The 19,471-nt window shown below is 44.8% G+C and overlaps 1 protein-coding gene across 5 annotated transcripts in view; it reads right to left on the bottom strand.

Annotated features, from left to right (window-relative positions):
• The window catches only part of LOC139985604 (uncharacterized), a 179,432-nt gene that overhangs the window by 37,360 nt on the left and 122,601 nt on the right, over window positions 1-19,471 (bottom strand). The gene's annotated exons all lie outside the window — the stretch shown is intronic.

The following is a 19,471-nucleotide window of genomic DNA, read 5'->3' as shown; positions in this document are numbered from 1 at the left end:
ATCTGCTTCGAAGACTCAGAGTCTAAGGGTAGGGATGCCTAGTTGGCCTCCGATTGGACGAATCGACATTGAGGACGTGACGACCCTCTGTTACGTTCTCAACTTTGAACTCCGAAAAGATGTGGCTATTTTCGTTACTCAAGGTATCGAAAGGTACCGCCTATAGCGAAGAAGTGACATGGGAACAATTCGGAAGTCGAACGTCTTTGGAAATAGACATTCACAAACCTTTCGACTTACCTTCCACGTTGATTTGACGCGCTCGTCAAATATGATTGTGTCTAACTGTCTCCGAAAATATACAAATATACAAGTAGACGAAGCGATTCAACTTATAGAAAGAATTAACGAGACGTAGCAAATCTTGAGTTTTGCTATTTTGTGTCTCAAAGTCATCCCCTTGCATTACAATGCACGTTTCAAGACACTTCGAAACCCGATATTCTTCCAATGTGACGAAACGCTCGCTTGATTTTTCATCGAGGTATTTCATCGTTTCTGGTAAATGTCGGCATATTTGGTAGATACCGGATTTCGAATAAACCACGGAATAGAATCGATAATTATTATTAAAGCACAAAACTCGCCAAATAAATATAAATAATGTTATGCTGTTATATCTCGCGTACAAGACTTTTATCAATTTTTCTCGCTCTTTTTACAAACTGAATATTGCTCGGGCGTTAAGAAATTTCCTGCTACAGTTAATGCAAAGTCGATGTCTCGGGAGGATGAGAGGGAAATGACAATAGCGACCTCCCCGTAAGTAATATTAATAGCGATGATGATGTTAGTCGAACATCAACCACTCTGACTTAGGAGGCCTCCCACGCTAGAACCGTTTGATCGCTGGAAATAAATGTGAGAACACGCGAGACGAGCTCTTTCCGTGTCTTCTAATATTATACAAGTACTGCAACGGTTATATGGTGTGAGGAAATTGCTGGATTTCCAAACGAATAATTACGGAGTACGCGTAAAATGGACGTTCGCCTGATCGGACATCGAGCTAGCGATTCCAGTCTCTCTTTGAATTTTTCACGTTCCTCGCCAGCCCATGTAACGGAATGCACGTTAATCCGTGAATCACCGTTAAATACGTGCTTACGTTTATACGGCGATGTAATTAGCGCCGCGCCGATTCTTTGGGTCAATCACGTGCCGATGCATGCAGATGCGTTGATGTTCGCGCATCGTTACATCCGTCTTGGTTCGACAAAGTCTCCATGTTGCTCGAGTATTTTCGCATGTATAAAGCTTGCTTCGTGTAAAAGAAACAGATCTGTGCGATATTAATCTATCGACTAATCTAACGTCGTATCAACGCAACCTTCCATTTGCAATTTTGTTCGATCGATTCGCGTTATCGAATTCCGTTTTTAATATCCTGACTGTAAATGGGAATTCCAGAGATTGGCTGAATATTTTTCTCGGCGCTATTATTTCTTCCGATTAATATCGTTGATCTATCAAATTTCTGCTGAGAAATGGTAATTTCATTTTCATCGTTCCCACACTTGCCGTAGTTGTATCAATAATTTTACGTAGAAAATTTTACCTAGAAAAAGTTTTGCGAATCGTTTGCAAGAAAAAAAAAAAAAAAAACAAAAAAAGAGAAAGATGAGAACACCTGGAGGGTGGTCCGAAACATGCCGTCACCTGCTATTTTGTCGCAAAAAAGCGACAAAGCGTAAGACGACGCCAGGAAAGCCGGCGCTTTTCCCAGCGTTTAGGCAACACGTGCAGGTTATTTGTTCAGTTGTCGGACCCTAACCGTCCTTTGACGCCCTTGTAGTGACCTTCTCAACATGATTTAATTATCTTGACCATTTAAAGCCTCTCGTTGTATTACTCTTCACGTACTTTTCCGCACAATTCACCGTCCTATTTGCATTTTATGGCTCCACTGCATCTTCCTGTCACGCGCAGTAACCTCGTGCTAAATTCCCAATCGTATAAATAAGCGAAAAGCGTTTTCGTCGTTTCTTCCCATGATTTTTAATTCTTTGCCATCGATCCGTTCATTAAATAATCGATCCTGTCGTACTTTTCTGTTACGCGCACGATTCTGAAGGAATACCTTCGTCATTTACTTTACCGTAATCCTTGTTTCCTCGACCATCGATCCTTTCAAATTTATTTATCTTCTCTTTCGTCAAATTCTTTCGCGTGACGCAACACGCGTGAAAGGATCGCCTGTTGACGCAGAGTATAATATAAATACACTTCGCCTTCCAATGGAATAAAATCCACGTCCCTAAGGACCTCCCAGCCCTCTTGACCGACCTCGAGAACCGCGCGACTTTTACGACAATTTTTATAGTTTCCTCCCGCGACACTACCGCGTTTCTTCGCGGTTGTGCTTTCGAACGGCACGATAAAAAAGTCACTCGAAAAATTGTCTGCTCGAAGCCGTGCTTAAAAGCTTCTCTCCCTTCTTCTTTCATTCCAAAGTGACTCGTAAACACCCGTAAAATACGCAAACCCTCCTGCGCGACTCAGTTTCTGTGACACTTGAAACTCTTCTTCGTTTTTCATCCGCTCTCGCTTTCTCGGTGGACCAGCGCGTATATCCGAAAAAAAAGCTTCGCGAAGGGAGACTTTGATCGTTACTCGTGGAAAAAGACGTACGTATTTATAGCTCGCAATTTTACAGAAGCGAATATCGTTTCGACAGTAACAGTGCTAAATCTCTTTAGCCGAATTTGTTTCGTTTTAAAGAAGACACTGGCTAAGCGAGTATCCATTAAATTCCTAACAGATTTCTCGCTTCGAACACGTAAATCGATATATTATACGAATCGCTTGCGTCACAATCAAATTACAGACCCTTTCTTTTGCCCTAATTGGAAGATTCAAGACTTCCAAGAGGGGCAAGAAAACACGATCTCGAAAGGACTAACGGTTCGTGAGCTGCATCATCGGTTGTCGACTACTCGTCTCCTATATAGAAAGTACGCAGCTAATCTGCTTACGATAAAGCTTTTCAGCGGTCCTTTCGACAGACAGAGCAACGTTATCCAAGTCAAGATGCGGGACAGCTTTTCCACGAGGGAAGAAAAACGAACCGAGCCAGTGCCTACGTGATTCTGGTCACGATGCTCGCCTCGGTCTCTGACGTTAGATTTCTGACGATAATGATCTCGGTTCGAGAAGAAAAGGAGCACGAGTTGGGTCTCGAAACACGAAATACCCAACCTACGAAAATCGGAGTTTCGGTAGGGTGAGTTAAGCCCGAACGGTCGAACGCGTGTCCCACGTGTGTGGTGATTTTGTGACGCGCGAATGTCGACGCCTTTGATCCCTCCGAACCTTCGAAAAACCAATCAACCGCGCGAGCAATATCGTCCTAGAATCATCGAGGTCGCGTACATCGTTGTACGAATTAAAATCGACCCTTGGGAATCCCGATTTCGTTCCCCCTTTCGTTCTCGGCACACGTGACCGGGTAACGATGGATCGTGAGATTTATAGACGGTCGAAATAAAAGGGTTCGAGAGGTAACCCATTGCGGATTTATTTACGGCCGACGCGCGGCGCGCTGGGGGATGAAGAAAATACGTCCATGAGAAGATTCTGCGTACACGGTCGCTTTCTTTAAGAATGCAAGGGAATCGTTGCGTGCGATGAATTTCAATTGTTCGTAAATTAACGATTTCATCGTGCAACGATAAATAGCGCGCTAAAGAATCGACGATATTAAAAGATGCTTTATGGAAAACGCTTAAAATTTGCTCGACCTTCCTTCGACTCGCGATGTTTCTTCAACGATGTACACGTATACGACGCGTTGAAAGTATCGGTGGTGAAATCGTAAAGTTTCTAGCGACAGAATGCAAAGATGGATAATCGAATAAAGTTGCTGCGAGACATCTGTTAGGGTGAAACTTGTTTTCTTCCTTGTCACGTCGAGGAGAAGCAGCAGAATCGCATTTTTTCTTTTCTTTTGGTCAGAGAAATCATCGTCGTTCCTCCTACCTTGCACCGGGACTTCATCATACCGATAGAAAGCCGAGAGGAGGGCAGATCTATAGAGACCCGATTTAGATGCTCTTCGGTGAATCGAGCGGTGGAAAGAGGTCGAAAGGTAAACGTCCTGGCCCTGTCAGTGAACTTGGATCTCACGTTTCGAAGATTCGTCGTTTCCCGTAACAAACCACGCGTTAAAATCATGGAAACACGGATCGTCTGAGATATCCGTGCTATAAGAAAGAGAGAAACTTGTGAGGAGGAACTTTAATACGTCATCGTTACTTATCCACCATTAGACTTATGCGCTCGGTTCAGAAGCATTAAGATTTAGTTGTGGTACCATTAAGGTGTCGTTATAATCTAACCTCTCATTTATAATTATGGACAATAAGAGAACATGTTTTCGATGATTAACTACGCGTCATAAAATTAAACGTTCTTCTCGTTTATGACCACGGCATCGGTTAATCGCTTCCTTGGCCAATCTCGATATTCCTATTACTGGTTAATGTATTTATTATTTAATTTATTTCATAGTTACATTTAGCCGTACGTATCGCCACGTATCACGAGAATATTACGTTTTATACCAAGTACTATTTGCCAATTACCGCTTATATAATTTATACTCGATCAACAGGTATTCCAATACTTACGAACGCGAATGTAACTACGTTTCGCTCGTATACCTTCGAAATGATCCGAAATTACCCGTCAGAAGGGTCTCAGGACCGGTGACTGTCTCTCCTGACAAACGCGCCTGTTCCATTATCGCGGTTCGACTTATCGTCGAGCAAATTTATGAGGCTGGCTCGCGATCGTCGGCGTTCCACGGTCTCGCGAGTCGATTTATCACCTTCGAGGCCGTGATTACGGGCCGATTGTTTCTCGAGCCGTCCGATACCTCTCTCGTCTGCACCCGCAACCAATGGAACGCGCGATTATGCGCCGGCTCTTCGCCATTTAGGCCAGCTAAAGCCTCCCCGACGTTTTATCGCCGTACGTGGAATAATAGTTTTCGCTTCTTAGACTGTGCGCGTGATTCAATAACAACGCTTAATGACGGTAGTGTCAATAATAACGACGATGATAATCGTAATAGCAATTGGAATAAGAAGGAGGTTCCAGCCATCTCGGACTTTCCGTCTTCCTTTCTCTTCGGTCTTACTTGGAGAAACTTGGCGGAGGAAGAAAAATGAGCCGGCACAGGCTGTTGCATAATGCCTGTGCACGGTATGATAGATAAGCAGCGCGGCTTGGGTTAATTCGTGGATTTATCATAGAGACGATCGGTGGGCAGCGTGGACGCGCGAGTCGCTGCCCATCGCCGCGCGGATATCGTCGTCGAAAAACGCCCAAGGCCTCGCCTTAAGAACTCGGGGCCTCGCAGTTAATTATTTTCTGGCTCCTCGACCATCACGACTCGGTCTACGCAACTGTGAATTAACATGTCCCGACAGAACGAAGAGTTATCGCGCGCCATGACGCACTGGGAACGTGTAGCACGGTCTTCCAGGCCTCTCCTAGGCATCTTACGATCCTTCCTCGAGCCTTACTCTCCAGCTTCTTGATTGATTTCGAGTTTCGAGGTTAGGTGGCAACGGCTAGGTTTTGAAATAATGGAAAGTTGTAATTTCAGACGTTAAATAAGAAATGTTTTTGCAAATGAACGATCCCGATGCACCGTTATCAGACCTTTCTTCGTTTCTTCCATCATACATTCCTCGCTGGATGTCTTAATTAAGCGGACAGCCTCGGATCAGCCGCTTCCCTCCAACATTACCTGTTATTATCGAGAAAAAAAGGGCAGAGATCGTCGGATTACACGCGAACAAATTTTTCAGTCGTCTGGATCGTAAGCTGGCGGATCAAGAGGGTACGACACTTTCATGGGGGAAGACGCAGGTAGACGATCCGAGGATCGGATTCGAGGGGAGGCTATTCTACGCTGTTCCTTTGCGATCTACGTTTTATTCAAATTTTATCTTACGCTACGTTTCGTTCGAATCGTCGGAGTCGAATTTACCGATTCAACCATTCGAACACGAATATTCGACTTTCAGGTGGGAATTTCCAAATTCGAAGATCACCGTTCGTAATTCGCTCCGGACTCATGCCACGAATATTTTAGAATCCTTTGAGAGATCCTCGATATTTGAAAGAATCCATCCTAAGGCCTTAAACGTTGATCCACGTATAAAGTCGGAATGCATCCCAGAAACGTAATCGTTTTAGAATTAGTACTCTGAGTGCTTTATCTCGAGGAATCTCACCAGATATCCCGCTCCATTATGACAGCGTATAGAGCGAGCAGTTAAGAAAAAAAAAAAAGTCGTTCGAGAAGCATAGCTGAAACAGATCGCGTATAAGGATGTTAAAATTTCGTCGGTTATACCACCCTGAAAACGTCATTCAGAGCGCAGTTTTACGACTGTGTGAGTTCTCGAAAGAGACATGGGCGACCAAGTCGGCGCTTTTGATTGCTCGAAACGAGCCTCTCTAATCCCACGACTAGTAAAATCTGACGCAGTCACAGCGTGATAAAAGCGTTTGTCGTTGTTCGAAAGCAAACTGCAAGAGTGCACGATGAACGTGACGAAACACATCTCGCGCGTACTAGTCGCGCGTCAGAGATATCGTAGAAAGAGGAGGAGTCCGAATATTATCTCCACAAATATTGTTTTAGTTACAAGATCTCCGTGTTTCCGTAAACGTACGAGTGTTTGCTCGAATGATATCGACGCGTACATCGAGCAGAGTGGTTTCCTCAATGTTTTTGGATTTGTCTGTTGTGAGACAACGTTGGTCAATAGGACAGAAAATAGCTGCAGACGTTCCAAGAATACTTTACCACGGTTCGTGTTCTATAAACTTCGTGACATGTCGATTTTTTTCTTTTTCTTTTTCTTTTTCGTGCTTAATTATACCAGAAAGGAGTAAATTTAGATCGACCCACCCACGTGGTCACGCACGCGACAAGTTTGCATAAACGAACGACTTTGCAATCGCATCGATCAACACCGCAAACTGAGAAATTTCGTAAAGCGACGCTGTTACAAACAATTCGTTTCTTAAGATTTGAATGTTAGCTACGTGTCTGTGGAAAGAAATGGAGAAATTTACAAAAAATAGAGTTGGTCGATCTCGTTTCTCGTTTCTAATAAGCGTTATTACTCGCTGTACATCGTCGTGTAATTTCGATCAAAGTCGTCGAATCGCCGACAAATTTATCCAAGATTTCTGGTCACGCGTCTACGTGGAACCTCGCTATAATCGAGAAGATGTCCGTTCGAACGACTCAGAATCCATCGCTGATCCTCGAATATATCGATTAAGCCGAGTCGAAAAATTTCGATACTCGAGGCGCAGTAAAAAAATAAAAGGACTTTCCTTAGGGGACGCGATTCAAATTTATGCGAGTGTCTTCCACCGGTGCGAGGTATTTATGGTAATGAGTCTTCCACTCGGCACTCGGACACGGGCTTGATTATTCAATTTTTCGTCCTCTGCCTGTTTCCCGCTGGCTTTTTGCGTTCCATCGATCCGCAAAACTTGTAGGCGTACACGACCGATTCCCCTCGTTTCCACGCCGCGAAGAAAGAACCTCAGTCTCCTCCAAGAATTCCTGAGAAACGTTTCTCTCGATCAAAGAAATGAGAGAGAGAGAGAGAGAGAAAAAAAGTGCGGCTCTTTAACATTTACGAAGGGCATCGTGGCCCGCTGACATCGGTATCGGGAAGCATAAAGAAGCGTTTTGTATCGGTTCGGCGTGTGTGGGTGCGTTCCGCGTCTCAATAAAGCCTACTGTGCCACGCTTGTCTTTTTCGAGCAGTCAGAAACCTCTACCGTATACATTCCTCTTTAATTACTGCTAATTCAGGAGATACAATTTCCTTAATTTTTATTTTCGACGAGACCATGGCGATTTATTCAAATCCAGCCAGAGACGATTAAGACGATCGTCAAGAAGTTATGAAATATGTGGGTCAAGCTATATAAAGGCAATTTGCCTCGTAATTTACCAAATTTGATTACGAGCAATTTTCAAGCGATTTATATTCGAAAACAAACTAATCGACTGGTTATTAACCATGTGCCTGCCCCCTTCGTACTATCGATTCGCGTAAACAATGTCCTACAAATGAAAACGCCACTTCTCGTCCATCCTGTACGCCGAAAATATTAAGATAAATGTACAAGCTGTAACGTATTTGCGAGTGATTTAGCTGCAAGGTGTCGAATGGACAAAATGGCAGGATGAGGAGTCACGGCGCGACGTGGTCCTCGAGAGACGCGCACGAGCGATCGAGCGTGCTGTGTTCGTGCAACTGCAAAACAACGCGCGAGCCTCTTTCGCCGGTTTTTCCCCTCGTTGCAATCTTTCCGCACGGCGGACGTGCTTCCTCGTTGCGCCGGCAAAAACTTCCACGTCCCTTCGACTGACAGACGTCTATTGGCAGCTCGTTCCTTCGAGGCCGAACATCGGGAACACCGTAGAGAATCGACGTGCCGCTGCCAACCTTGTCGCGTATCATAAAGTCGCGGGACAACCGACGATACGTCGCGTCGTGTATCACGCGACTTTGCGATCGCTATATAATTGCCGCATCGCGATGAGTCGTGGCTAACCAGCTTTTCCTCCGCCCGATCGAGCTCGATGTACGTTTAATATCGCAATTACGCCTGCTATCGAGTACTTCGGCTGAGTAGCTCGATACTCTGGTCTCTCCACTGATAATTTAAGGATTAAGACCGCTACTTCGTGGCCTTGCGGCATATTTATGGATATTAGACGTCGTAATTGTGATGTCAGGTAACACGCGAGACCAAGTGTTTCAGTAGTCAGCAATTAGCTTTATTTTTACCGGGATATCTATATTACAGCTTCATCGAATAATCAACGTAATACTTCTGCTTCGTCGTAAGAGTCAAAGATCGATATGTACGTACTATAGCTGTGATACAAGCGAGTTACAAGCGTCAAAGCGTGTGCACGTTTCTCCATCGATCTTCTTCTACGAGTCTTAAACACTTCGTAGTAAATTACCTCTGAATCAGCCTGTATTCGTCGATGTTAACTTATACGACTAATTAAGGTGATCCGATTCAGACGAGAACAGTCTGTAGAAGTTTTAAAGGAGAAAAGTCTGCGTCAATGGGACGCGTAGTTTCTCCAAAGTCCACGAACGATCTTCGATAGGATCCGAGATCGGTAACTCCAATTATAGATCGCGACGCAAAGAGATCTATTTATAAGGCGAAGAGAGAAGGTGGCGTGCTCGATGATTTAACGATGCACGTTCCCCTTGCAATCGCCGATTGCCGTTGAATGGAGTTTACCTTAATCAGGTATATTAGTCAGGACGCTGTCGGCGATTAATTAAACAGGATATTCAGATCGCTCCCGTTTCTATTAAGTGCGAAACCGTGCATCCGAAGGTGTGGCGGGATAACACTTCGGTGAAACCTCTCTTCTCTCTTTAATCGTTCCGATAGAACATGAGCTCCGTCGCTGGATCGCGTGAAATTGTTCGTGTACCGCATTTAACGGTAATTATAGTAATGGACTAATAAATCGATCTTATCTGCGTCTTCCGACCACAACCCTTTCTCCCGTAACCTACGAACACCGAACTGCCAGGCTGTATAAATCTAATTCTAGTTGTCGGCCACCGATTCGTTGGAGAATACGAATAAAGTCACTGAAATTCCAGTGCTAATAAGAAACTAACTTGTTCCTTTTCCTTCGGGCAAACGGTCCATCAATTTTTCATCGATATTAACATTACCAATCTGTCGTTGGTATTATTACTAGAATAACTACGAGTTTTATAATTTATCGTTTTAATAATTGGGTTGTCCGAAAAGTTTCTTTCGTTTATATTATTTTATCGAATTAAGTATGATCCATTTCGTTCTATTTCTATTATTATGTTCGTGCATAATTCAATAAACTAATATAAAAGAAAAAACATCGTGAGTCTATTATTTCTTTATAAAACGAAAGAAACTTTTCGGACAACCTAATACTTTGAAATGTTTCATTTTGTTCGACCGTTCGCGGAGAGTCGTAAATTCCCGTTACGATTATACAATCGGCGTCACGAACTGCTCGATCCCCTATTTCGGTTAGGATAATAGAGGTAGTTGAATTGGTTGTAACACCGAGGTAACAGGTTATAATTTACGCTTTATTCCAACAATATAAGTTAACTAGATGACTGATCTAAGGCTGATAAATCAGTGCAGAGATGTTGGCTGAGTTAAAGATGTGAACCGAGTGCCGAGATGATGACTGATCTGTAGATATAAGATCAGTGCAATGCAGAGATCTTGATCGATCTGTAGTCGTTGAACCAGCGAAGTTTGGTGACGACGCTGTCGCGGAAGAAAACTCTTGCTGGATGGTGGTCGCTCCACCACTGGTCGCTTGCGGGTGGAAATGGGAAAATCCATGTTTCCCCACTTTTTATCTGATGGAGCAATAACCATAAGGAACGCCTCGACTTGAATATATTTTATAACAATTAAAGTTGGCCCTAGCGGTAAATACAAATGCTTAGTTTTATGACAGTTCCTTATGATTATTACGACCCGATTAATTATATTGGCAAGGCTAGTAGTCGCCTCGACCGAGGGATGGATTCCGGGCTACGCAAAGAATCACCGGACGTAATATATTTTGCGCATTCACAGCGATCCATTTCTTAGGATTTTCATGGAAAAGGATCAATGGTCCCCTTGCGTTATCTGTCTTTTCGCATACGGTAGAATTCCACTCACGGGGACGAAATGTTCATTAATGCTCGATTAAAATTAACGTGATCGATCGAAAAATCATAGATCAGTTCCTCCAACAGGTTCGGATTTATCCATCGTGACTTGATCTAGTCACCCTTCGTTTCAACTTCTTCGGTACAACCTTTCCACTTCAATCGTCGATAGTTGCGACGTTAATCTCGTCAAGATGACGCGCCAACGACTTATCTGCTCGCATCGCGTCCATTTTGCATCTATTAAGCTAGCAAACGCAAGGTTCCAGCGAGACGAGTTTATCATCTCGATATCGATAGAAGCATCGGCGTGAAGACCGAGAAGCTTCAGCTTTTTTCTACCTTCGGTTCTCGGCTTGGCCGTTACTACACGCTACTTCAACCGCGAATTTCTTCTGCAGTTTACCTTTCTGCGAGACTCTTCCGCCTCTTCTTCGTCCTTAACCAGCCGTTTTTCTTCGCCGCTTCTGCTCGCTCTTTTCTCTGGCTACCAGCTGGCCAAGCTACACCATTTCACCAACATCCATTTCTCTTCCTGTTTGCTTCCCCCTTCTCGGCCCTCTGCGGTTCATTTTTTGAATTCTTCCAGGCAAATAATAACCGCAAAAACCCGATATCCAGGCTTTGTACTTCGGAAGATAGCCTTCTTCGTCGGCGGCGTAATTTGTTTCGGAAACGCGCGCGGTTGCCCGGAACGCGATCGCAATGCGCCGACGTTCGATATTCGCCGGTCTTTAACCCTCTTCCTTGGCGATCCTAAATAACTTAAAATTTCGACAATCTGTGCGTGAATATATATTAGGTTGTCCGAAAAGTTTCTTTCGTTTTAGGAGGAAATAATAGACGCGAAACGTTTTTCGTTTTATATTATTTTGTCGAATCACGTACGATCCATTTTCTTCCGTTCAGATAAACACCGCAACATTTCACAGACTTGGTTTCACGTTTGTACGAAGGTGCACTGTTGTAGAAAACACGTTTGCGAAAGAAAGACACTTTTCGGACAACCTGATATAAATTCGGCTTACGCTATTTTTCCAAACCACTCGGTTCTTCGACTCGGAGAAGTTTTCTTTCCGTATATTTCGAATATCAATTTAACGACGCGGTCAGCGCACCGTGAGGCATCGTTCTCTCAAAATACGCACAGTTTGGAAAAGCAATACGACGTGCGATTACTGTGTCAAAGTGTTAAGTCCGACTGTGATCTATTGCATGCTCTAGATCTTAGAGTACCTAGATCGAAGAAGCTCTTAGATCGAAGAAAATTATAGAATCTTTTTCTTTGCCAGTCTCAGAGTCGGCACGATCACCACCTTGTCTTATCCATTCTCATGCAGTTGGTTAATCGCTTAGATAAGACGCGAGGAAACTCGAAGACGCTCGGTTATCTTCTCAGCTGGCGCACCTGTGCTCGAGCATAGTGGGTGGGCAAAGATAACGGAGGTAGGAACAAAAGCGAGCGTAACGTTGGCTAAATGGAAAAACAGAGTGGGCTGTAGTAACCCTAGGAGCGGTATGTGTACCAAGAAACGGGATGGATGTGTTTGTGTTCGTCACTGGACACTCGACCTCTGTCGCCTTTTCGTTGTTTCTTCTAAGAAACTGGACGTCATACCGCGCAACGGTTGCCCATTTTCGAAGCTTCGGGATATTTGAGATTCTCTTTGAGATTTTCGCGCGGTTGTTGAATTTGCCAGAAGTCTCTTTCACTTTCACTTTAAACTTTCGATTCGAGTATCTCAACTTGCAAAACTTTCAAGATACTTCGACTTTGGTATGGAGTTTCTTCGACTCGTTGCATATGGAAGAGGAATACTTCCGAGTTTCGATTTTCGAAAATTTATTTCCAAAGCTACCATTTCAATTACTACACGAGAATCTTCGATAAAAAGTTACCACAGCCATTGCAATATATTTTTATTTATATTTTAATACGAAACCAATGTCCACCTCTCTCTTGTTATTCTTTCGACATTCATCTTGTTTCTTTTTTATATCTTTTCTCTAAGAACTCGACGTAAATGGAGTTACACCGATGAATAAACAAATAAGAAATAAATCATAGAAAATATACTGGCAGTTTCTCTCTCAATTAATCACCAACCACCAATTAGCGATCAAACTCTTCAACGGCTGAAGCTTGGAAACGGCCCATAGAACGATCGGACGCGTGTCTAACGTGGAAAACGAATGTAGTACACGAGGATCGAATCCGCGATCGAAGTTTCTTGCGGCTCCATCCATTACGATTCTCGTCCTCAGGGTTTTTGCTGGATGAGCGGACTCGAGAATAAGGAGAAAGAAATTCCCGACGCGTCACGCTCACGCGTCCGTCCTTTTTTCATCTACATATCCGAGGATGGAGCACGCGATTCGCGTTCGTGTTACACTCGAAGCGTATTCACGAACATCGTTGGACGATCGAGCAGAGAAAATCAGCGCGGTTCCGGTGCAACGACTCCAAATACGAGTATACGCGTTTCGCGCTTTTGCCGCAGCTCGATACATACGGACGAACGCGAACACAGCTAAACGCAAATATACAGGAGTAAACGGTTTGGTACAGCACCGGCAAAGGAAAAAGAGAGACGAGACAGCCTCTCGAGCCGGTGCAATCATAAAACCTCTGGCAACATTTCTCACCGAGCACTCTATTCGCGTGGCTGGGCGAAAAATTGCGAAAATCGCCAACACCTTTTGTATTTCTGTTCAGACTCTGCTGCAACGAAGATTCGCTGGGTGCGATCGACGCAGAGTAGAGGCGCGATCGATCTCCCGATGGAACATCCCGATTTATCCGCGGAACATTTTATTTCACGTTCGCGTATTTTGTCAATTGACATTGTCGAAAGTTATATCGAGCAACTGGATTTTACAGCGTTAACGAAATAAATATGGAAAGAATCGCGAGCGATGCATTAGGTGTTTCGATGTTTAGATGTTTCGAGTGTAACTATTATCCTGCGCCAACAACTTAAAGCGTCTTTTCGTTGATAGAGAACGAAAGTCGTTGCGAGAGTTATTCTCTTAAATGTTACAGTTAAGGATTAACTGGCGCCGTGTAACGAGCGCAGAAGCTCATAGGTAATTTCGCCGGTGCTGAAGAAACAAGATCGAAAGAACCAATTGCTATTCAAATTGATTCCCTTTCGGAGAAAAACCGCAGTCAGAAAATTGCCAGAAGATTACCGAAGATCTATTTTTCGAACAAGGGAGGAAGAACGCGTAACTTGCTGTGTTCTCCGTCTGTATCCGATAGTCGAGAGCCTTTTAATCAGCATCGGTTATACCGATGGAGAATTCGTATTACGCGGTTTATTGAGAGTACTCGCGGGGTACGCGGTTTATTGAGAGTACTCGCGGGGTACGCGCTACTTTCGACCATACATTCGTGGACATTATGATTACGGAGCGATACGAGTGCGGGCCGCATTAAATAGAAATAAAATAAATCCAAGCTGCAGAGTCGGCAGCGGCAGAGAAAACGGAAGAATCCCCGCGGGCTTCTGCATATTACAGCCGTCCGAGGCAGCGAGGCAGAAAACCAAGAGCCAGTCGGGGCCTGATCTCCAATTCCCTCGTAAAATGCGTCCGCGGCACTCTGGCTGCACTTAAAGGAATCGGTGCAGCTGCAGTTTTACAATGTGAGCATCGTGTATCGTGGCTGTCTTCGTTTCTCTTCGGTTTCAGAGGACCCAACTGGATCTTTGAAAAAGAAAGAAAGATCGAACACGGAGCGCGTTTCGTTCGAGAAGAAACTTCTTGAATCTCTCGAGGTACCGGCGAATAAGAATTGGTCTCGAGTCGATTTGCAGAGCTTTGCGCTGTTACGAGCGTTAACCGTGCTCGTAACTCCGTCGTATTCCTTCTCGAAAGAAGCTTTATCTGTGCAGATACGAGGGACACGAGTTGTACAGGTGTCAACCGGCTTTGTAATTGTAAAAACGAAACACGTGTTTGGCCAAAACGCGATACGGAGGCTTCGCTGCGAGTATTCTTATCTTCGGGCTTCCTCGCGCTGGCCTTTGCTTATCGTCTCGTCGCTAATCGACACGGAAGAGCAGTTTGCACGATTCTCAAATTTGGATTCTTGTTATTTTCGAAAGCGTTGACGACTAGGGAGTGCAAACTGGACAAGACCAAGCGGCGAATTTGGAAATTTTCGTTCGTGAGAAACAGTTACCAAAATATGCCGACGCTTTTGCACGAGTTGTATAATCGAACGAACGGAAAGAAGCTGAAACGAAGCACAACGGTCCAATAGTGGTTCGTCGTGGATCGTGCCTCGAGTACGAACAATCTACACGCGTAATTATCCCATTACGCGTACGCAAATGATCGCGCGTATCGTTTCGTACGAGTTCCGTGGAACGAATGGGGAAATCGAGAGGATTTAAAGCAGCCAAGTAGTTGATAGCACTCGTTTGGAGGGCAGCTGCAACTTCCTGGTCGTAAACTTGCCATTCTAATATGTATCTCGGGAAACACGCTATTACTAGATTCAGATTAATCTGTCTTCGAATTACCTAATCTCTGACTCTGCTCGTATACTATTATACCTAAAGCACCGCCGAGATCCATAGAATACACGGAGACAAGTACTTAGGATCGAATAAACTGTTCGTTGAAATTTCTATGGCGATTCGCGCGAGCCAACAGCTAGGAACGATGATGTACGGAAGCAGAGGAGCTGCACGATCGTGCGCGCGTGTACGCAGGTTTACGCGTGTGCGTTTAACAGCGAGAAGGGGTACTGACCGCGCATTCCACGAGGGAGGTGACCGCCTCGCTTCTCATCTGTGAGAAGCTATAGGCAGCGACGACAGAACGTTGCCGTGCGCGCTGCACCGTCTTTGATAACGGCTATCCGTTTGACAAGAAGTTGCAATCTCGATCGTTTCGATCGGTTAAAGATCAAACTGATCTCTGTTAATTGGACAATTGCTTGTACGGTAGCTCGCACGTACATTCTCCAATTTCTTTCAAATTTTATCGATACGATCGTAACGACGCTACTGAAATTTCAAAATGTTTTACACGCATAACGTATTCGTAAAAATTTTCCACGATAAATGTTCGAATAGCTTCGTGAGTAGTCGCTGTCTATAGACGTTCGTCGGACGAAAGAAAAAGGAAAAAAGATATATAGATATATAAGGGAAGAATATAGAGAAGAAATATGAAAAAATTGGGCAAAAATTTTCCAGTTAACTCTCGCGGCAAATTATCACATAACTCTGCTGGTCAATTACCGATAGAATTAATGACGTTGGCGAACAGACGATCACCCGTCGTAAACCGAACCGAGGTGTATACGGTCGTTGAAATTACGCCGAGCTCTATCCAGATGCTTTTTATCCGCTGGCTTATTCGCGTTGCCTAACGACGCCCCATTAAAACGATCACAATGCCACGGTATAACGAGAAGCGGCCAGTTGCTTGGCATCGTGTGTATCTATCGCTTGCTGGTTGCTCGCGCCAGGATCAACGACCAGCGCAGCTTTTTCATTCATCGTGTCGCGCAACTTGCATATGCAACTCGCCACAGTACATACGTTCTTATGTATGTATTCGCGCGACACGGTCAAGTCGAAGTAACCTCAAGGTTCGATCGAACGATCGGACTCCTTCGGGCGGTATCATTAGCGCGGGCCTTTCCAGCCGCCTTTTTCCTTCCCAGTTTAATCATATCATCGAGTTTTTGCGAGATTGACTTCTCCATACTCCGCGTTCCTTTCGAGGCCGTAACGCACGCGCTCGAATTAATTTCTTAGTAGAGGGACGAAAGGTCGTCGAGGGACTTGCCACTGCGATAATCGCATTCGACGAAAGTTTCTCTTTGAATATCGTCGCAACGTTAGTCACATCTTTCGATAAGATTTTCGGTAGATTTAGCGTCCAGCGATGTTTACAAGATTTAAATCTACAGGCTTGTTTACTTTTTCAAGAAAATATCATAGTTGAAGTACTCGTCTTTGTTACGAATTAGTATCGAAATTAGTAAATCAACGAACCACGATTTGTTACGTTGTTCTCATGCGAGCCTTCGTACGATGAATATTTCAATACACGTTGTTCCAAAAACAACGGTGAAACCGGAGAAACTTTGCTGAAAAATTTCTCCAATTTTAACCCAGAATTAACACGTGAATGGAAATTGGCGAAAACGTTTAACGCAGTTGGCGAGTCGCGATCTCTTCGAAATTCTATTAGCTGCAATTATGTTGCAGTGGCGTGGGCTTATTACGTTAACTGTAATGCGAGGCATCATCGATCTAGCCAACAGCGTATCGACCGGGCAAAGCGTATCGGCTGGCAGCCGGTATAGATCGATGATTCAGTTCAATTAATCGCCAGGCTTCGATCGTCGAGAACACGCCGTTACGATCGTGCCGACGCTAGAGAGAACGCTATCCGAGCCACGAGACACGGTTCGAACACGTTGCCTGTCCGCCTGTTGATACCTTCTCCAACACAATCCGCTTCTACGAGCGCGTACACGCGCTACGTGCTACACGTAAAATGAACAAACAGACGACGCAGGGTCCACCCACCTTCTAACCTACATACAGCTCGACGCGTACCGTTCCTGGCCTACACCCTGCGCGACTTATCGCCACGCCGGTCACTGTTTTCTATCTTGCCGTTCGACCAGTTCTTTCCTCCGTGTCTGCGATTAGTTTTGTCTTTGTAGGGGAATTTATGATCTTCGATCGTCGCTTAGGCTTCTATTTCCTATTTTCTATACGATATTTCCAAGATAGCGATCGCGTAAAGTCGGAAGGTGTCGAAGCGTCGTCGTCGTTGACGCAAGCTTCGAGTTTACGGGTTTCCAAGTTCGTCTCGCGGTCGAAATTGGCGGAAGTTTGCGAGTTCGAACGTCGACTCGTCGAAGCTGCAAGATGATAATTCCCCGCATGAATCGTAAAAGTTTAAAGCTTGCAAGACTAGTGCTTCGTACGTCGATGCTTGGAAACACGTGTAGCGGAACGATCGAGATCAAGGTTCGAGATCACGTGGGTGTTATCTTTCGAGGAAGTTATTCCTTTCTTCGTGCGAAAGGAGGAAACTGAGACGAGAGAGAAAGCCGCGGATGGAATCACCTTGCGAATTACCAAGCAGAATGTTCGAGGAAAGAGAGGCCTGTAGGTAGGGCAGCAGCGGGGGATTTAAACACGGCCTCGATTCACCTTCCGAGCATCCTTCGATGCCGAATCAGTGAAAGTCATCTGTACCCTTGACCGGTCTCGATTCACGCGCCAGCGTAGTCAAACTAGACCGTGCGAGTTTAACGACGTTATCGTCGAAAACGAGGCCAAGCGCGTGCCATTCGAAATTCGACTTGTAGTATGTCTCGTTCGACGAAATCTGGTACCAAACGCGTTTTCATCGAACCTTTCTTCCGTGTGTTTGCGCGGTGTGTTCGCGCTAGCGCAAACGACGCAAGTCCGAATCGAGGACGTGCGAGTAAAAATCAGCGGTCGTACCGGTACCGACCGGTGGCAAAGACCGCGTGGTTTTGTTTCCTCGTCGGATCTCTCCATCGCAATTCACCGGCAGCGGTTCCGCTAGGTGAGTAAGTACATCGTGTGGGCGATTCAGAGTGGCCTTTTCTCTTCCCTTTGCCTCCTCGTGCCTACCCGTTGTCCACTCTAGAACCTGCTCGAGGAGGAAAAATCAAGGGCACGCTTTCTCGTAAATTTGCCACGCTAATGGAGGTAATTTGTGGCCCCTCGTTCGCCCGTGTCTTTGATACACGAGTGTCCTCCGCGTCTAACTATTCGGTGATTATTTACGCGAAAAGCGTGTCATTTATCAATCGAGAACGTTTAACGACCGTACTCAGAAAGATATAGTTTTTGTTAAATATATTACAAAATCCATCTTGAAACTTACTATTATTTATCGTATCGTTTCACGACGAGCGTACCGTGAAAGTAAATCATCCGTGTTCGATGAAGTTGGACGTTAATCGGAAAGCTGAGTAACGATATTAAAGAATGTACAAAAAGCGGAATCGATCGACTTGCCTTCAGAGAGTCTGGCGTATACGCGATAAAATAGATTTCTATATCGTTGAACGAAAAATTCCAGTTTATTTAAAGTCTCGCAATCACCTAGAAAGTTTTTCACGCGAGGCCATTGTGCGGTGGACAAGAAAACAGGATGCGGGTTAGCGTGTCTCGTTGCAAGAATTTCCTTCGGCCTACGAGTTCGTCCAACTTCCTGTCGCGTCTCGCTTCACCCTCGTCGTCCGACCATCGAAAACTCGAACGTGTCTGTCAATAGTGAAAAACGTAAACTCTGTCGATTAAGCGTCGCGGCCCATACAGGCTGGATTTAACGTCGACGGCTGTCTTTGTACGTCGATCACGCATCGAGCGATTCAAAGGGACCAAAGGAGAGAGAACTCGGTGGCTGTTCCCTTTGCACGACAGTTTCGTTGGCATCCGGTGGAGGCCGGTTCGCTCGAAAGACGCGATTTTATCCGCATTGCGGCTCTCCTCGCCGATTATTCATCCTCTTTTCTGAGGCAAGGTGTGGTTTATGTCGGTCGGACTCGGAGATAATCGTGGCATTTCCAAGGAACGACCGAGGCTTATTTCTCCACGATCGACGATAATAATTGGTAACGGTACGACACGACCGGGATGAAGAAAAATGAGGGTCCAGAACGAAAGATTTTTCTTGGAAACCATGGAAACCCGATTCCTTTTTTTCTT

The sequence above is a fragment of the Bombus fervidus genome, chromosome 3 (genome assembly GCF_041682495.2).
Source record: "Bombus fervidus isolate BK054 chromosome 3, iyBomFerv1, whole genome shotgun sequence".
Lineage (NCBI taxonomy): Eukaryota > Metazoa > Arthropoda > Insecta > Hymenoptera > Apidae > Bombus > Bombus fervidus.
The sequence above is the reverse complement of the archived record's forward strand: the minus strand, read 5'-3'. Positions and strand labels throughout refer to the sequence as shown.